This window comes from Lontra canadensis, unplaced genomic scaffold (genome assembly GCF_010015895.1).
Source record: "Lontra canadensis isolate GAN:19392208 unplaced genomic scaffold, GSC_riverotter_1.0 scaffold145, whole genome shotgun sequence".
In the NCBI taxonomy this organism is placed as follows: Eukaryota; Metazoa; Chordata; class Mammalia; order Carnivora; family Mustelidae; genus Lontra; species Lontra canadensis.
Window position 1 is genome coordinate 1,320,610 of NW_022631139.1, and position 17,880 is coordinate 1,338,489.

Consider the following 17,880-nt stretch of genomic DNA (forward strand, 5'->3'; position numbering starts at 1 on the left):
AAAAAAAAAAAAAAAAAAAAAAAAAAAAAAAAAAAAAGATGATATTCTGTCTACAAGAAACTCAATTTATACCCAAAGACACTTCCAGGTTTAAAGTAAGGGGGGTAGAAAACAATTTACCATGCTAATGGACATCAAAAGAAAGCTGGGTGGCAATCCTTATATCAGATAATTAGATTTTAAGCTCATGACTATAATAAAAGTTGAGGAAAGACATTATATCATACTTAAAGGGTTTGTCCAACAAGAAGGCCTAACAGTTTTAAGTATCTATGCCGCTAACTTGGGAGCAGCCAATTATATAAACCAATTAATAACAAAATAAAAAAAAACCACATTGACCATAATACAATACTAGTAGGGGACTTTAACACTCCCCTCACTGAAATGGAGAGATAATACAAGCTAAAGATCAAAAAGGAAATAAAGGCTTTTAATGACACACTGGGCCAAATGGACATCACAGGTATATTCAGAACATTCCATTCCAAGGCAACAGAACATATGTTCTTCTCTAGTGCCCATGGAACATTCCCCAGAATAGATCACATCCTGGGTCACAAATCATCTCTCAACCCAGTACCAGAACATTGGGATTATTCCCTACATATTTTCAGAGCACAATGCTCTGAAGCTAGAACTCAGTCACAGGAGGAAAGTTGGAAATAAGTCAAATATATGGATGCTAAAGAGCATCCTGATAAAGAATGAATGGGTCAGGGGTGCCTGGGTGGCTCAGTGAGTTAAAGCCTCTGCCTTCAGCTCAAGTCATGATCCTACAGTCCAGGAATCGAGCCCGCATCAGGCTTTCTGCTCAGTGGGGAGCCTGCTTCCCCTTCTCTCTCTCTCTGCCTGCCTCTCTGCCTACTTGTGATCTCTGTCTGTCAAATAAATAAATAAAATATTAAAAAAAAAAGAATGAATGGGTCAACCAGGAAATTAAAGAAGAATTAAAACAATTCATGGAAACAATTGAAAATGAAAACACAACTTTTCAAAATCTTTGGGACACAGCAAAGGCAGTCCAGAGAGGAATGTATATAGTGATACAAGCCTTTCGCAAGAAACAAGAAAGGTCTCAAGTACACAACTTAATCCTAAACCTAAAGAAGTTGGAGAAAGAGCAGCAAAGAAAGCCTAAACCCAGCAAGAGAAGAGAAATAATAAAGATCAGAGAAGAAACCAATGAAATAGAAACCTTTTGGTTTCAACAAAACTAGGAGCTGGTTCTCTGAAAGAATTAATAAGACTGATAAAACCCTGGCCAGATATATCAAAAAGAAAAGAGAAAGGACCCAAATTAATGAAATTATGAATGAAAGAGGAGAGATCACAACCAACACTTAAGAAATACAAACAATAATAAGAACATATTATGAACAACAATATGCCAGCAAATTTGACAATCCAGAAGAAATGGATGCATTTCTAGAGACATATAAACTACCTAAACAGAACCAGGAAGAAATAGAAAACCTGAACAGACCCATAGCCAGTAAGGAGATTGAAGCAGTCATCAAACATCTCCCAACAAACAAGAGCCCATGGCCAGATGGCTTCCTAGGGGAATTCTACCAAACATTTAAAGAAGAATTAATACCTATTCTTCTGAAGCTTTTCCAAAAAATAGAAATGGAAGCAAAACCTCCAAACTCATTTTATGAGGCCAGCACTACCTTGATCCCAAAACCAGACAAAGACCCCATCAAAAAGAAGTATTACAAGCCAATATCCCTGATAAACATGGGTTCAAAAATTCTCACCAATATACTAGCAAATAGGATCTAACAGTACATTAAAAGGATTATTCACCACAACCAAGTGGGAATTATTCCTGGGCTGCAAGGCTGGTTCAACATCCACTAATCAATCAAATTGATTCAATATATTAACAAAATAAAGGACAAGTACCATATGATACTCTCAATAGATGCAGAAAAAGCATTTGACAACGTACAGCATCTTTTCTTGATCAAAACTTTTCAAAGTGTAGGGATAGAGGGTACATACATCAATATCATCAAAGCCATCTATGAAAAACCCACAGCGAATATCATCCTCAATGGGGAAAACTGAGAACTTTTCTCCTAAGTTTAGGAACATGTCAGGGCTGTCCACTATCACCACTGCTATTCAAGATAGTACTAGAAGTCCTAGCCTCAGCAATCAGACATCAAAAAGAAATAAAAGACATCCAAATTGACAAAGAAGTCAAACTATCACTCTTCACAGATGATATGATACTTTATGTGGAAAACCCAAAAGACTCCACTCCAAAACTGCTAGAACTTGTACAGGAATTCAGTAAAGTGTCAGGATATAAAATCAATGCACAGAAATCAGTTGCATTTCTATACACCAACAACAAGACAGAAAAAAGGAAAAATTAAAGAGAGTATATCCCATTTACAATTGCACCCCAAAACCATAAGATACCTCGGAATAAACCTAACCAAAGAGACAAAGAATCTGTACTCAGAAAACTATAAAGTACTCATGAAAGAAATTGAGGAAGACATAAAGAAATGGAAAAATGTTCTGTGCTCATGGATTAGAAGAACAAATATTGTGCAAATGTCTATGCTACCTAAAGCAATCTACACATTTAATGCAATCCTTATGAAAATACCATCAATTGTTTTTCAAAGAAATGGAACAAATAATTCTAAAATTTATATGGGACTAGAGAAGACCCTGAATAGCCAGAGGAATGTTGAAAAAGAAAGCCAAAGTTGGTGACATGACAATTCCAGACTTTAAGCTCTATTACAGATATGTAATCATCAAGACAGTATGGTACTGGAACAAACACAGACACATAGATCAATGGAACAAAATAGAGAGCCCAGAAATGGACCCTCAACTCTCAGCTAATCTTCAACAAAACAGGAAAGAATGTCCAATGGAAAAAAAGTCTCTTTAGCAAATGGTGTTGGGAAAACCACATAAAGAAGAATGAAACCGGACCATTTCCTTACACCACACACAAAAATGGACTCAAAATGAATGAAAGACCTCAATATGAGACAATAATCCATCAAAATCCTTGAGGAGAACCCAGGAAACAAAGGTCACAGTCAATAAAACCAAAAGACAACTGACAGAATGGGAGAAGATATTCACAAGTGACATATCAGATAAAGGGCTAGTATCCAAAATCTATAAAGAGCTTATCAAACTCAACACCCAAAGAACAAATAATCCAATCACTAAATGGGTAGAAGACATCAACAGACTTCCTGCAAAGACATCCAGATGGCCAACAGGCACAGGAAAAAGTACGCAACATCACTCAGTATCAGGGAAATATAAATCAAAACCACAATGAGATACCACCTCACAACAGTCAGAATGGCTAAAATTAACAAGTCAGGAAACAACAGGTGTTGGTGAGGTTGTGGAGAAAGGGGAACCGGCCTACACTGTTGGTGGGAATGCAAGTTGGTGCAGCCACTCTGGAAAACAGCATGGAGGTTCCTCAAAAAGTTGAAAATAGGGCTACCTTATGACCCAGCAATCACACTACTGCGTGTTTACCGTAAAGATAAAAATTTAGTGATCTGAAGGGGCACATGCACCCAAATGTTTATAGCAGCAATATCCACAGTAGCCAAACAATGGAAAGCACCTAGATGTCCATCAACAGATGAGTGGTTAAGGAAGAAGTGGTATACATATTCAATGGAATACTATGCAGCCATCAAAAGAAATGAAATCTTGTCATTTGCGATGATATGGATGCAACTAGAGGGTATTATGCTGAGCAAAATAAGTCAATCAGAGAAAGGTAATTATCATACAATTTCTCTGATATGAGGAAGTTGAGAGGCAGGGCAAGGGGCTTGGGGAGTAGGGAAGGAATAAAAATGAAACAGAATGGGATCAGGAGGGAGACAAACCATAAGAAACTCTTAATCTCAGAAAACAGACTGAGGGTTGCTGAGGGGTGGGTGGTTAGGGAGAGGGTGGTTGGGTTATGGACATAGGAGAGGGTATGTGCTATGGTGAGTGCTATGAAATGTGTAAGCCTGATGATTCACAAACCTGTATCCCTGGAACAAATAATACATTATATGTTAAATAAAATAATTAAAAAAAAAATAAAAAAAATAAAGCATCAAAAAAAAAGAGAATAGTATGTAGCCATTAGTAATACTGTTTACTGACAATTTTTAGATTCATGCAAAAATATTCATGGTATTAATTAGAAAAAAAGAGTGCTAAATTTTATCAGCAATATGATCTTGACTCTGATTTTTACTGCAGTTGTTAAATTGGAAGTAACTTGTACATCTATTTTTGTAACAAAATCACAGAAACTTTATCATCATAGGAGATTTGGCATTAGAAAGTTATACTGAGCTTGGGGAACCAGGTGATGCATCATTTCTGTGCCTCTCCAATTTTTCTATGCGTTACTATAGAAGGAGTCACCTGAAGCAGTCTGAGAACATTTGAAACACTATATTAATATTTTTATTGTAATATATATGTAAAATATTCCTTTCATTCAATAACGTATTTATGCTTATTTTAATTAAAAAAATCAAATTACTTACCTCCAGGAAAATAATTACAACAGAAAGGATCACAACCTAAATTTTCCAATTATTTATTGTGCATACAAGTTTTTTGCCACCCAACTTTCACAAAATCCATGAGATACACCAACATGGAATCTTTATTCAATTAGGTGGTACATGCGTAACACCAACTTCTTAAAATAAAAAATAAAAAATAAAAAGTCTTTACTTGGACACATACCCCATTTTGAGGAACCTGATAATCATTAAAGTCCACATGTTGAAGGTAACAAATAGTAGAGTGAACATATTCTTCATTTTAATTCCACACACATATATATATATATATGGAATTAAATATATATATATATAAATTATATATATTTATTATTATATATATAATTATATATATATAAATTATATATAATTTATATAAATATAAATTATATATATATATATATAATTTCCCCAAAAAGTAAAGAAGACAGCTTGTCATCTGGTGCATAGTAACTGTAGGGATATTTTAGGTTAGGGTAAGGACATAAAATAACAAAACTCACCAAAATTTATCTTAAAAATTAAAGAACTGGACTTCCTGTCCCCTGGGATGTTTAACAGGAAGTAGATTACATTTCTGAGAGAGGTGCTCAGCACTGGAAATTGTGTGGCTACGATGACTTCTAAGTCTCCTTCTGAACCTGAAATTATGTATAAAATGTCCCATAGCCATTGAATGATGGTTGACATTACCAGGACATGTGTGCACCACCATATTTTTTGTCACATCCACAGCTTCTGCTCCACTACATTTTTCACCTTCAAATAGCTCCTCTTCTCAGATGATGCCCCTCTTAATACTGTGTTCAATTTCCCAGTATGCCACCCTACACTCCCCCATACTCTTTTCACTGACAATTAATTTGGGCACTTCCTGGTAGGAACACTGTTCATTCTGCTCCTGATATTCACACACAGTGGCTCTCCCTTATACCAGAGTTAAGCTGTACTTGTCTGGTTTCCATCATCCACAGCACCTTGACATGCCCTTTTCAATGCTTTTCTTCCCCCCATCTGTAACTCATTAAGATAATTGACTTTTTTTAAAAATTTTTATTTCAACTATAGCATAAATTGTACTCCTTTAAAGAATGTGATAACCTGAATGGTTTTTAATGATATTAAGGTGATTGTAATGACAAGTGCTTTCACTAGAAGATTATGTGGGGTGAATGGTGGGGAGTAGAAATTTCTACTTCAGTGAACAAGATAAAATAGATTTGCCTTGAAGGAGTGACTTAGGAAATACACTCCCAGGTGCCTTCTGTGAGTAAAAGGTTGGGACACAGAAGAGAGAAGCAAAGAGAAATTTCTGGAATACAATTCCAGGGAAATGAGACAACTCAACAGCAAAATTTCCAGTAATTAGGAAGCAAGTAAAGGAACCAATAAGGCATTCTGGAGTCATCAGAACCAGTTTGTGCCCTAGCTCTACACCTCATTTGCTGTGTAACATTGAACAAGTTTATGAACTGAAATTCTGGGTTTGGTAGGGACAAATGGTAGGGGAATTGGGAAGGCAAGAATGCAGGAGATGATTCTATAGTCTTATGAAAAACTCTGTGGGTTAAAATGCAACTTTGATTTTATTGATGACAAAAAAAAAATCACTTTTTTGGAGGTGCCAGAGAATGTGTAAAACAATAACAACAAAATAAAGCATTTTATTTTGTGAAGTGAAAAATTAAGTGAAAAATTAAAATTCAGTGCAACAACCTAGGGGCTTGAATAAGATAATGACAGTGGTAGTAGACAGGAGACAGATACAACAACTAGTGATGGAGATCAATTAGATTAGTTCAATTAGATTAGTTGTTTTGGACAAAATTTACTCTTTGTTTTCTGGTTTAGCAACTGGAAGTATCAATCACAACATTGAAAGAAGATGAGACTTTATGGAAAAAAATAAGCAATTCTCTTGAGGTCATTTTAACTCAAAGAACTTATGCATATCATGTAGGTGGAAATGATTTGCTGATGATCTTATTAAATTAACAGACTCAATGTCTGTCTGCTACCATGATCCTGAGCTGTCTAACCATAAAGTCAGTAGAAGACTAGAATTAACTACCAGAACATCTGAATACCTGGGAATCTAGAACACTCTTTGATGCTGTGAATTATGGCTCCATTCCTTTATTGATATTCATATTTGAGGTCCTATAGCTATGCTCTCTTGAATATAAGCTCCTCTTCAATTAAGGAGAAAATTGTATTGACCTTATCTTATAAATATTGCATTCCTTACACTTGGCAAAAATGATTACCATCACTTTGGGCTTGGGCAGAACTCATATCACATATCTTACCTAGCTTCCTAAGCAAAGGATGGAAGAATCTACCAGTTTTTTTCCCCTCAAAAAGTAAAAAACATCCACTTTATTCAAAATGTTTTTTATAAACTCTGAAGACATTCTAGTTACAACAGTGCTTGGCTCCTTCACCCAGGAGAGCCAACACGTCACAATATTCCTGTCTTGTGGATAAGAGGTGCAGATGAAAATTTCCTGATCAACCCTACTGGCCTTTTGATTGAACCAACTCAAGTCAGATATAGACCCATTGACTGATCAACTGTGTCTAGAATGGGGAAGATGACACTGAACAAGCATGATGACCAGGCACTCCATCAATCTAACTAAATGATAAGAGAGAAGAAAAGTAAGTTAGCATTATAAGATTGTATACTCACTATTTCCCAAAGACCATTAACATTTTTTAACCTCAGGAAATTATTCAATGTAATAAACATTTATAAGACACCTACCATGTAGTAGGAATTGCATGCAACATCTATTCTGTATTAAATCCCTTAGGAAAACATAGTGATACAAATATCAACAAAAGCCAACACTAAGCAAAAGCTTATAGGTAGGAATAAAGGGGAATGAGGAAGGCCAGAAATAACTACCATAACCTTTTTCTAGTCTACATTTCTTCATTTCTTTCAAGGCCTGATTTTTTGTTGTTGTTAAGCTACTTTCTGGAGAGTAAGAGAGAAACTTCGAGATGGTAGGAATCTACAGTTTAAGGAAACACAACACAGGTTAGAAGAATAAAACAATGGACCTATCCACTGTACTTTGAGAAATAAATGCACAGATTATCAGGAATATCTGAAACAGAAAGTGCCCCTGGGAATGAGGAGGAGGAGGAGGAGAACATACATTGTTGGACAGTCATGACTACCCTTTGTTTTTTATTTCACCTCTCTCCCTGACTTCCATATTACACTTTGTGGTGTTTCCCATTAGAGCTGCATTTACATTTCTCTTGGGATGAATTGTGTATAGTAACTTTGCTTTTAAAATAGTGTGACACTGTGCTTTTGGTACTGTTTGAGTTACTATTTGAGTTTTGTTAGCCCTTTCTGAAAGTTAACCCTGATTTATATAACCCTTCTATGGGCAAATGTGTTCAGAGTGCCAAATGTAGACCCTGTCTCAATTGGGGGAAGCCTTGGAAAACTTCTGCAAAATCTATCCATGTCTAGCAATCACGAGATGGATTCCCAGCCTTCATTGACAAAATCACCAATTTCTTCTCATTTCTTTCAGGTTTTGTTAGTGTTCTGGAAACTACCTTTCTGGGGCACCTGGGTTGCTCAGTTGGTTGGGCATTTCCCTTTGACTCAGGTCCTGAGCCCAGGGTCCTGGGATTGAGCCCCACATTGGGCTCCAGCCCCACAATGGGCTCCCTGATGAACAGGGAATCTGCTTCTCTCTCTCCCTCTGCCACTTACCCTGCTTGTGCTCTCTCACTCTCTCTTTCTCTCTCTCTCTCTCAAATAAACAAATAAAATCTTTAAAAAATAATAATAAACTACCTTTCCATGTGGATGTATGCTTAAAGAACAAAATAAATAAATAAATAAAAGATTAAAACTGATGTTTCCCAGATATATTCTAAGAAAAAGGGAACTCCCATTCCATATTCTACGGAGACAAACGGAGAGTGTTTAAAGCAGGTTGACTGATGTCTAACTCACAGAGTCATTAAGTTTTGGGCACCGAGGCTGCAGGTGATATAATTTTTTTTTAATTTACAGTTTATTAAACTTTCTTATTTTTAAACCACTGCAATATTTACTGTCTGGACTCTGAATCTGTCATTCCCCATATGGTAAACTACAGGAATATGTGCACAAGTCTCCTTTCAATTGGCTGTAACCTTCTGGAAGGCAGAGCTAAAACTTGGACTATGTTTCCTTACCCATGGAGCCCAGTTCAGTGTCTGGCACACATGCTCAAGAAGTGAATGCAGCAGGAATGAATGCTTTTGCCAGAAGCTACTACATTTCTGGGATATTTCATTTAGTCGTCCAGCTATTTCAGGAGTAATTTCCAAATTCCACAACTTTTACTAAAATTGCATGCCTGATACAGCTAACCAGTTGGTGAAAATTGCTATTACTGTGAATCAACAAACAGATGGGACACTCTTGTAGTTGGGAAGGCATGAATAAACTAGTTCCATAACAGAAAAGACTTCACCTTACTTTTTTTTTTTTTTAATGGCCAAGAACTGTGCCATACAGAAATAAATCTTTGAAAGACCAATAGGAAAATAGGCTTCCAAGGAAGAATGAGGGAGACATTTTGGGGAGATGTATAAAAGAGACTTATGAAGCTAGGGAGGGGTCAACATCATTTTATTTTTTTAAGAACTAAATGAAGCTGAGATAAAGTTAAAGGCATTGTTATTGGCTTCAGTTACTTGATAAGCAGAGTGATTAAAGCAGAAGAATTCAGGAATGTGGAGTAGAGATAGCATACTTATTTTCAAGTGGAGCCACTCCCTTATGAGGACAAAAGTCAGAGCAGCAAAAAGTGTCAGAGGAGACCTTCCACCTTTGTGCCAGCCTCTGCAATACCATGAATTATATGTTGTGTTGATTAAACATGTTAGTTTAATCTGTGACACTAACAAAATGGTTACTTCAAATATGACCACCAATTGGATCATAAAACTTGCATACCCATATATAGTACACACTAAACAATGCAGAATCAGTTTTTACCAATGCTTTAACACAACTGGGCATAAATGTTTGTAAGGATGTGTGATTTTACTCACTCAATACTAGTTATTCTCAGTCAGTAAAGAAACCTGCTTCCTCAAGGGAGATTAGAATTCCAGAGGTAGTATGGCAGTGAGGTGGTATCAAATAATATAGTCAATATTTTCCTATGACTTCATATTTAGAAAATAAATATTTATTGTTTCATAGTACAAATTATAGAATTTGGAGGAAAAAAAAAGATGAAAAGAGTTGTAAAGCACTTGAAGTCCTGTGTGGCTCAGTTAGTTAAGTGATCTACTTGGGATTTTGGCTTATGATCTCAGGGTCATGCATGGAACCCTGTGTTGGGCTCCATGATCAATGGGGAGTCTGCTTGAGATTCTCTCCCTCTGGCTATGCCCCCTCAAATAAATAAAATTTTCAAAAAAATTTAATTGAGAAGCACTGAAATAGGCTGTGAGATTTTTGCAAGCAAAAGGTATGTCTCCTAGTTATTTTTATCTTTCTTCCCTATTTTCCATCTCATGGTTCCTGCACAGTAAACTTTCTGTAGTTGTGGTTTATTAAACCTAGGCTCTCCCTTGCTTCATTCCCAGGCTCTAGGCAAGACACTGAGGACACAAAGGTAACTAATGCAGACTCTGGCCTCATGATATTCACACTCTAGTGAAGAAGACCGTTAAACATACAGGCTGTTGAAACTAAGTAGCAAAATTTCATCAGGGGTGCTGTGGGGGACACAAGAAAACTCAACCCATGATTGAGTTAAATAGAAACATAAAAGGCTGAAAAATGCCTTTATAGGTATTCAGTAGGACAATTATTTAAGCAAACCTTTATTAGTAAAGACCACCCATCCTCAGAGATTATCTCACAAAGAGATTAATTTTATGTAGCTTCTTTTTCTTCCACTGGAAACAGAACTTTGCTCCCAATCCACATATTGAGTGTCTATGAAATTTATTGTTGGAAATTTGGCAGAATAATTTATGACTAAGATGTTTTCAAGTGTTTAATTGGAAATATCTCCCCGCTGCCTTCATTACATAGAATATGGGGAATTATTCAGAACCCTTTCAAAGAAAAAGATTTCTAAGTGAAATTACTTTAATGCAGTATTTGTGTGTGTGAGTGTGTGTTCCTGGTGTTTTTTTTCCACATGAATAAATATCTCAATTGAGATGTAGAAAACCAATTAGGTCTCTGTTTCTCTTTGCTTTGCAACTGGGTACAGACTTCTCAGCATGAGGCTGAGACCAGTGTGTTGTGCATGTGATGGGATACCTCCTCACAATAAGGAGGCAAAGGAGTAAATTTCACTTCTAGTCCCCAGCAGAGCTGCCAATGGTCCCAGTAGTCAGAGAAACTGCTTTATGTTGAAAAACAATAGTGTTTCATCAGAAAATGATTTCCAAGGATGAGTCATTTTCTTTTTCTTTCTTTGATTTGTTAAGCTCAAGTAAGTAAGTAAGTAAGTAAGACAGTAGGGAATGCTGACTCTCTGTCCTGTACTCAGACTGCTTCACTGTTATGAACCAAGGGGCTGTGTGCAAATTACTTAGTTTCTCTGAAATGTCATCCTCACCTCTGTGAGATGTTAGTTAGCCATAATATACCTCAGCCTAAGGTGCAATGACCTATGGTCTTTGAGCAAGTAGTGTCAGCCCTCTGCACAGACCAATAGCTATAATGAAGATAATGATAGTTCTTATTTGAAAGGAAATGGCAATTGAATGTGTTACTGTGTCCAAAGAGCTCAGAGTAGTACCTAGTATATCACAAGCATTAGATAAGTGTTTTGTTTTGTTTTTTTAATGTTTACACTATTATATTTATTACACTTCTTGAATTACAAGCATGGGCCATATACTTTACATTGGTTATCTTCATTTAATTCTATTTCCACAGTGACTTTATGAAGTACTAACATTCATTTCACAAATGTCAAAACTGAGATTGAAGCTCAGTGGAAACCAGTTACATAGCATCATTCTATAAGTGGCTGAGATTGGATTTACCTGGAGTTGACTGACATCTGATTAAGGTTTTATTATGTTTTGAATACCAACTGGAATAATTCCAGAAAATTCCATTTCCAGTAGTAAAAAATAAATAAAACTCTTATGCATTGCAGAGAAATCATTTCTTTACTTTAAATAAGCCCGATCATGTACTTCTTTCACTTGAACATGATATTGCCAACAGAAACCATATGTATAAGTCAACAATTTGACCAGTCCTAAGACTTGATACCAAGCCAACAGGAACGAACATTCCTTACCCAAGAGAGCTGTTGGCTTGAGTATTTTCCCAGAATAATTCACATTCTTTAAAGATCCAGGTGCATCTCATATGTGTAAAAATGATCTTTATTTGTGTAGAAACATGTGTGTGTACATGTGACAAAATGTGTGTGGTTTTCATGTGGTGCCATTTATAAACAGGATCTTGAAGCTAAGCCATGATGGTTCCATTTAGTGAGTAATGAATAATAAATGAAGAGGGAAACTTGAAAGGAAAAAAATGTGTGAATTCATACAGCCCCAATTATATTAAAAAAAGTAAGTCTCAATTTAAGTAAACTCATCCTCCAGAATTTAATACATATCAAATCAACAAAGTAATAATAAAAAAGATAAAACCTACCATATATTGATCTCCTACTATCAGTCACCTTCCATATATCTCACAGATCCCCTAGAACAATCATATGGGACAGATAATTCATTTTGCAGACATCAAATTAGAAAATCACAGTAAGTGATTAAACACAGCCACAGAGCAAGTAATAGTAATAAAGACTACAATTTTTGAGCTCTTAACGTGTGTCAGGTAGTATTCTAAGCGGGTGGGTTTTAGGTTTTAGGTATTATTCATCATCAATTTATTAAATATATATTTATGGCATGCCTACTATGTACCAGCAACTTTTCTAACCTATAGGGACATAGCAGGATGCAAAACATGAAGCCCTTGTAGATCTCATGTACTCGTTGTGAGACTGAAAACAAATGACTTCATTTATGACACAACATTATAGTTTATAAATGCTATGTAGAGTAGTAAGTGGGAGAGGGAGGGCTGGAAATTTGGGACTCAAAATAGGATGGAAAAGATCCCTGGGAAAGGGAGGAGAATATGCATTCATTTTAGTAGTTCATTCATTTATGCTTAGATGACTCACTGTTGGGTTGCACTTACATAAATCTAGTTGATGCCCATCACTACAGCAGAGACCTAAATGAGGAACTGGGGTCCAGAGTAGGAGAGGCAGTGCAAAATGTCTTCACAGACACTCCATGGGCTTACACAGAACCAGGCTGCTAAGATGCTTTTCATTATTCACTGCAACAGCAGAGTTGTTGAGAACACATGTTTTAGGGATAGCCTTCCTTTGTTTGAATATCATATTTAGGGGACTCCCCTTACATAAGCTACTTAAACTTATAAATTTCCTTAAATTGTATGTTGAAGAACATGATAGATTATGTCTCATAAGGTTCTTGTGCGGAGAAGTGATTCCTTGATCATACTGCCTACTACTCTTCCCCACAGACATCTCCATGCACACTTAGCTGTCCCTATGAGTTCATCCAATTCTGTCAGCTATACTTCCATTCTTCTGCTTTGAGCTTCAGGTAGTCTTTACCTTTCACTCTTTTTTTTTTTTTTCCCAAATCCTTCTCAAAGTCCTTTAATTAATCAATTAAGGTGTTCTTATTTATTTGTTTGTTTACCTTTCACTCTTACTCCAAATTTCATTATGGCTTTTTGTCACCCTTTTCACGTAGTTATTCAAGTATCATCTTCTTGTCGAGGCACTTAAGGACCTCACCTGAGCAAGTGACTTTCAAAATGATTCTGTCCTTCTGAAGATTCTCCTTCACCATCCCTTATCATCTCCGGGCTGATTAGGAGGGTCAAGTCTCAGCACAGTGCAAATTGGGACATACAGTCCAATATCCAGAAGGATGTAACTCAAAGACAAAACAAAATGAAAACAAACCATCAAGACCTACATAATGAAATACTAGCAGGAATTTGGGAAGATGGATTGAAATGGATCCTGAGGGGTTGGAGCAAGAGGTGTAATGAAGAAATGGACTATAAATGTAGACTCTTATGTTGACATAAGAGTCATGAACTCTGCCTGTGTGTTAGCAGGCTGGCAAGGTCAGTTAAAAGTAGCCTTAAAAGAGTTTCAAAGCTATCCCTAAAACAACCTCAAAGTGTTGGGCTCCTTGAAGCTCTTAGATCATGATGGTTAGCAGTAAATGCCATGGAGATGGTAGGACTGCAGGACCAGAGTATTGTGGTAAGGGCCAGAAGGTTTTGGGGAAGTTGGAATGTTTCATAAATTTCATATGTGAAACCAGAGAAACTACCACTTGACTATTTATTCTATGCAGGCTAACAGGGTACACCTTCAACTAAGATAAAGAGATATGTATTGGAGAGACCTGAGCTGGCTTTCCTCTGTAGGCTGGAGCTGACATCTGGAGTTGCCACCATGGAGTTGGGCTCCGCAGTAACAATGTAGATGTTGAACAGATAGTTCCAGTAAGAGAACTCTATAATGGCAGAGGCCAGGTAAAGACATTTAATCATCAGAGACAAGATGGAATTACCAAAATATACAGAGATGGTAAAGTGACAATGAGAATGTCTTATCCCCTGGGACCTGAGGTGATGACCAATAAATTATGGTATGCAAGAAGACAAGAGGTCAACACCCTATTGAGAAGAAGTTGTTTCCCAGAAGCCACATGATAGCCCTCATGGAAAACTGTGGCCCTCAGTGGAAGACAGGCCCAGAAATTATCCACTGAAGTGGAGACCAGAGGAAGAATTTTGCAATACCACTATAAGTGTTTATACTAAATACTACCCAAGTTCTTTCTAAAAGAAACATGTGGTAACGTATCTGACTAAAATTGTACTAGAGAAAAAGGGATGCCAAAATTTTCTTTTCTTTTTTTTTTAATAATTGTTGATATAGGTTCTGATATATCATTGGTACCAGAGAGCCAAATTGCCATCAGGATCCTCCAGCTAGTAACAGCCCTATTGAGGCCACTTATAAATGGAATTCTAGGCCAAGTCAACTCCCAATGGATTCAGTCTTTATACACCCCCTGTTATAATTTTCCTATTCTCCATGTGTATAACTGGGGAAATATATTTAGTAGCTGGCAGAACCTCATTTGGGTTCCATGATAATATAGAATAAGAACCATGATTATAGTAAAGATCAAGTCCCTGAAATGGCCCTTTGTGACACCCTCTTCCCTCAGCAGTGGTAGTTAATCAGAAGTAATAATATGTACTATAGGAATTGTGGAGATTAAAGCCACCATTAAAGATTTAAAGCTTTAAGGGTTGTTACAGTAGTGCTGTCCATTATATTCACATTCAATTAGTTTGTATGACTTCTGCAAACAAAGACCACTCTTGGAAAATGACAGTGGTCTACCATAAATTTAGCCAAATGATAGCCACAATTGCAGCTGCATGTATGTGATATTTCTGCCCAAACATATTAACACAGCCTCCAGTATTTAGTGTGTGGCTATTAAACTAGTGAACAGACTCTCTTCAAAACACATCAGTAAGAAGGAGCTGAAGAAGATTCCCCATCCGCTCTATGGAGATATAATTGATGAATGACACTGTGTAAGTTTCAGATGTACAATATGAGAGTCTGATACATGTATATATTGCTGAAAATTTGGCACAATAAGGACAATTAACACATACTTCCCCACACATGATTACCATATCTTTGTTGTTGTTATGGTGATAACATTAAAGCTCTGCTCTTATAGGAACTTTTGAGTATAAAATACAGCTTTGTTACCTATAGTGACCATGCTGTACCTTAAATCCCTGGAGTTTAAATTCAACTTGTAACTGAAAGTTTATATTCCTTGTCCAGTATATCCTCATCTTTACACCCCTCAACTTTTGGCAACCACTATCTTATGCTCTGCTTTTTTGAGTTCAATGATTTTATATCCTACATGCAAATTAGAATATGAAGTATTTTTCTTTGTCTGACTTATTTCATTTATGTAATGCCTTCAAGATCCAGTAATTTGTCACAAATGGCAGGATTCCCTTCCTTTTGTCGCTGAATAATATTCTATTGTGTATATATAGAAGATTTTATTTATCCATTCATCCACTGATAGACACTGAGATTGTTTCCATGTCTTGATTTATTGTGACTAATGGGACAACAAACATGGGAGTGTAAATATTTATTTGTGATTATTGTTTAATTTTATTTGAGTATATATCTACAAGCAAAAGTGCCAGGTTGTATGGTAGTTCTATTTCAGTTCTTGAGGAACCTACATATTGTTTCTCATAGTGACCATACTAATTGACAATCCCACAAAGAGAGCACCAAGGATTGTGTTTCTTCACATCTTCACCAATATTTGTTGTATTTTGTCTTTGATGATACTTATTTTAACAGTGTGAGGTGGTATTTTACTGTGGTTTTGATTTGGATGTACCTGATGATCAGTGATATTGAGAATTTTCCCCACAAATGTATTGTCCATTTATATGTCTTTTATGAGAAAATCTCTATTTAATTCCTCTGTCCAATTTTAAACTGTGTATTTTGCTACTGAGTTGTATAAGTTCCTTACAGATTTTGGATATTAACCCATCATCAGATATAGTGTGTGAGTATTTTGTTCATTCAATAGGTTACCTTCTTTTTTGTTGATTATTTATTCTATCGTACAAAAGCTTTTTTAGTTTGATTTAGCCTCACATGCTTACTTTTGGTTTCATTGTTTTTGTTTTGGTGTCATATTTAAACAAAGAAAATCATTGCCAAGACAAAGGTCAAAGATAAGTTTCCCTATGTTTTCTTCTATGATTTTTATGATTTCATGTCTTATGTTTAGGTTATTATTCCATTTCAATTTAATTCTTCTAAATGGTACAGAAAAAGAAGTAATTCCTCATAAATTTTCAGATTATTTTTCCTATTTCTATAAAAATGTCATTGGAATTTTGATAGTGATTATACTAAATGTATAGATAATTTTGGATACCAAGGACATTTTAATAATATTAACTATTGTAATCCATGACACATAATATCTATCCATTTGTCTCTGTCTCCATTAATTTCTTTCATTAGTGTCTTGTAGTTTTAAGTATATATATCTTCCACTCCTCTGTTAAACTTATTTTTTTAAATTTAATTTATTTTATTTTATTTTTTATATACATATAATATATTTTTATGCCCAGGGGTACAGGTCTGTGAATCGCCAGGTTTACACACTTCCCAGCACTCACCTAGCACATACCCTCTCCAATGTCCATAACCCCACCCCCCTCTACCAACCCCCCTCCCCCAGCAACCCTCAGTATGTTTTCTGAAATTAAGAGTCACTTATGGTTTGTCTCCCTCCCACTCCCACCTTGTTTCATTTATTCTTCTCCTACACCCTTAACCCCCCATGTTGCATCTCCACTTCCTCATATCAGGGAAATTATATGATAGTTGTCTTTCTCTGATTGACTTATTTCGCTAAGCATGATACCCTCTAGTTCCATCCACGTCGTCGCAAATGGCAAGATTTCATTTCTTTTGATGGCTGCATAGTATTCCATTGTGTATATATACCACATCTTCTTTATCCACTCATCTGTTGATGGACATCTAGGTTCTTTCCATAGTTTGGCTATTGTAGACATTGCTGCTATAAACATTCGGGTGTATGTGCCCCTTTGGATCACTACGTTTCTATCTTTATGGTAAATACCCAGTAGTGTAATTGCTGGGTCATAGGGTAGTTCTATTTTCAACATTTTGAGGAACCTCCATGCTGTTTTGCAGAGTGGTTGCACCAGCTTGCATTCCCACCAACAGTGTAGGAGGGTTCCCCTTTCTCTGCATCCTCGCCAGCATCTGTCATTTCCTGACTTGTTCATTTTAACCATTCTGACTGGTGTGAGGTGATATCTCATTGTGGTTTTGATTTGTATTTCCCTGATGTCGAGCGGTGTGGAGCACTTTTTCATGTGTCTGTTGGCCATCTGGATGTCTCCTTTGCAGAAATGTCTGTTCATGTCTTCTGCCCATTTCTTGATTGGATTATTTGTTCTTTGGGTGTTGAGTTTGCTAAGTTCTTTATAGATTCTGGACACTAGCCCTTTATCTGATATGTCGTTTGCAAATATCTTCTCCCATTCTGCCAGTTGTCTTTTGGTTTTGTTAACTGTTTCCTTTGCTGTGCAAAAGCTTTT